The sequence below is a fragment of the Cyprinodon variegatus genome, unplaced genomic scaffold (genome assembly GCF_000732505.1).
Source record: "Cyprinodon variegatus isolate N-32 unplaced genomic scaffold, C_variegatus-1.0 Scaffold931, whole genome shotgun sequence".
Classification (NCBI taxonomy): Eukaryota; Metazoa; Chordata; class Actinopteri; order Cyprinodontiformes; family Cyprinodontidae; genus Cyprinodon; species Cyprinodon variegatus.
In genome coordinates, this window is record NW_015151384.1 from 209173 (window position 1) to 212709 (window position 3537).

Consider the following 3537-nt stretch of genomic DNA (forward strand, 5'->3'; position numbering starts at 1 on the left):
TTTTAGAAATTCTAGGAACCACTAGTAAACCTGCAGATTGAGAGCGAAGTGCTCTGTTAGGAACATCAGGAACTTAAGGGATTTAGGAGTAAGGCGGACGTTGGGCTGGTGTTTTGGCTTTCCATGCCTTTTTGCACCTCGTAATTCTCAAAGTGTTCAATGCTTTTCCCTGGTGACATTTGACATCGTAACACATAACTTAATTCCTGGACATCTATTTTTTGATTTCGTTTTATGTGTGGATTGCATGGATGGGGGAAAACATCTGGTAAAAACAAACACCTCTAGAAATATATTTACTGAGACAAATGGTGGTGTGTTCAATACTTATTTCCCCCGCTGTATGTTAAAATCCTAAAAAGATTTCAGTCTGAAACAATCCAGCTTCATTTATATAACACCATAAAAAAAAGTGCTGCACAAAAGGAGACATACAAACACTATGAAATGCACTCAAAATGAATGAAAACAATATAAAAATATGTAAAAGCAATAAAGAAAATAAAAGAGAAATCTCTTACTTCCTTTAGGGTATTAAATAACGGAGAGAAAAGACGAGTAAAGATGAAATGATTAACTTTATTTCAAGATATTCTTCCTTTTTAAAACAGACTTAGGTCAATAAAACTTATACTCTATTTTATTTATATGTCTTTAAATTTGAACAAACTGAAACTATTAAATAAAATCTGTGAAGAGATTTTTTTTTATGATTTTTCTGGTTTATTTCTATGTAAAAAGCCCCAAATCAAAACAGCAGGACTGAAGGTGAAATTATTTGTATTTAGGAAGATTTTTCCAAAGGAATAATTTACTAACATGCCTTTATTAATGATTAGCAGCACATCTCCAGGCTTCTCCTGCCAGCCCTCCCCAGCTCTTCCCCATGGAAAAGGAACCGGAAACAGAGATCCATCCATCAAGCGGATAAAGTCTCCAGAAAGAGAAGTTCTAGCTTGAACCCTGATGCAGGTCAGGTTTCCTGCAACACAAAGAACACTCCAAATTTCCTGAAATCCTACAAACATTGACAAATTCCTCACTCAGTTGTCTCTTCTCAGCTGCCTCAACAGATCATTGGATCTCTGGACAGTAAAAGAGCCGATGGGTGAAACGCAGACAGCTCCAAAACCTCCAGCAAACACACAGGTGCACTGATATACTGTCAACATGGCAGAACATTTTTATCCTAAAAAAAATAAATAGCAAAAGGCAGGATTTGCAAAAAACATTTTGTTTTTGTCTCAACCCGTTTTGCATAGTTTTCCCAAAGTTGACCCTTGCTCATGATGAAAAAATGTGGGAATAAATTAGCCAAACTATCTCGAATTGAGAGCAAAATTTTAACAAACAATTAGTGCTTTGTAGCATTAGCAGAGCCAGAAAACAAACAACAAATTCTGCAGCTCTATGTAGTTTTCATCAAAGGTGTCAAGTAACGAATTAGAAATACTTTGACGCCGAGCTAAATGTCTGCAGCGATATGCATTGAAATCTATTAGTTCTGTTTTTTGTTTTAATGGGTTTTTGGTTCTAAGGATGACCTATAACCAGAACCAGACATTTGCCTGCTTTAAACATGTTTCCCTACATTTTGTTTGCCTCCCCAGAGCCTTGGCTGACCTCTGACCATAGATGCGTTATGAACCTGCCTGCTATCAGCCGTCTAAAGGATAAACCAAATGATCATTACAGACTGCTCCGTGGTTCAAGGACTGGATGTTTCCTACATCATTAACTCTATATAAATGAGGATATAAAGACTTTACAACACCAAAGAAGAGCCGCTGAGAGACTCAATGCTGCTAAAGTTAGGTATCCATCCATAATCTACCAATGAAGCTGGACAAACCCTGAATATAAAGGAAGTTCTCCACCCAGAGGCAGAACATATGGAAATCTAATATTCTAATAAATGCATGTGGGAGCTCAAAGGATCCTCAGTAGTTAGTCTCTCTGTTGTGGTCATTTCATAATAAAGTATGAATGAGTCAGATAATATGAAATTTTTGCTCTTTTTTCTTGATTTTATATAAAATAAATACAAATCTACAGTCTAAACAGGTAAAAAAAAATAAACTGCTTTTAAATTATTTTTATTTTAGCTCATTGTCATGCTGGTATAACTAGGTATTTATTGATCATAATAGATCAGCGTGTCGGAATGACAGAACAATGACCATTTAACAGCGCAGTACGCTGCAACGTTAACAGCTGGAAAAAAAACATAATGCAAAACAAGTTCAGAATCTAAAGATCATCGTTGATCTTAGAATGGGAGGCAGATCTTTTAGTTATCAGGCTCCTCTCCTGTGGAACCAACTACCAGTTTTGGTCCATGAGGCAGACTTCCACCATAATAAACTTTTTGAAGAGTTTCAGTCTGGCTTTAGAGCTCATCATGGCACTGAAACAGCTCTGGTGAAAGTCACTAATGATATTCTCATGGCCTCAGATAATGGACTTGTATCTGTGCTCGTCCTGTTGGATCTCAGTGCTGCATTTGATAAAGTTGACCATAATATTCTTTTAGAAAGACTTGAATATTTTGTTGGAATTAAAGGAGCAGCACTAGACTGGTTTAAATCTGATCTATCTGTTCGATTTCAGTTCAGCTACAAGAATGTTTGGTGTGAGGAATTGCCTTCGAGTCGATGCAATCAACTGGTTTTCCTTAGATAGAGGACTTAATCAATTGGACTGGATGATCTGGTGGACTGCACTATAGAAATAAACTGAATTGAATTGTTTTTACAAATATAAATACTGTGCAGTAACCCTAATATTAAATAATCAATATGCTGTGGACATTTTTACAGTAGATATGTGAAATAGCAGCAACACCAGAGATCAGACAGTCATGCTGATGCATCAGAAAGCAAAAAAAAAAAGAAATACTGGAACCAGAGATCAGTTATCTGTCATCTGACAGCATTTATTTACATAAAAATTAGATTTTTTTTTTTACAAAATCCCAATAATTAGCGGGACCCCAAATAACTTTTACTAAAGTAGAACTTTTATAATAAGTTTTTACTTTTTAAAGTGGATCCAAGTGTCTGAAAATATCAAAGAATGACTCAAATCTTTCTGCTGTCAAGATTAAGAACATAAAGAAGTGTGCTAATTTCTGTGGTAAACAAAAGACATGATGATCGGCATCCAACGGGAAACCACAGCAAGAGAAAAGCTCCGTCCCTGAATCTGGTCCCGTTTATAGTCAGAGGAATAATTCACATAGAGCTGTGACCAGCGGGGCTGAATGGACCCAAACTCATCCAGTAACACCAGCAGGATGGAAGGACCTTCAGCGCGCTGGCAGAGGACAGCAGCAAAGAGCAGCATCATCGTTTATTCATTTCCTACCAGAGTTTATTGAAACTGATTGGACCACAGTTAAAGGTAGCTTTTTTCTTTAGAGACTTTTCTACTTCAACAATAAAATCATTTCACTCCAGTGGGTCTGTAGCTGTTTGGATTTGTTGCGTCTCTAATCGGTGTTGATTAAAGGAAAAGTCCGGTCAGCAAGGAATAATC

General features: G+C 36.6%; 1 long non-coding RNA gene across 1 annotated transcript; it reads left to right on the plus strand.

Annotated features, from left to right (window-relative positions):
* Positions 1 to 788: 788 nt before the first annotated feature.
* Positions 789 to 2323, plus strand: LOC107100028. Its single transcript, XR_001481988.1, has 3 exons — positions 789 to 972; positions 1062 to 1149; positions 1611 to 2323. It is a non-coding gene; the product is annotated as an uncharacterized LOC107100028 (long non-coding RNA).
* Positions 2324 to 3537: the final 1214 nt, after the last annotated feature.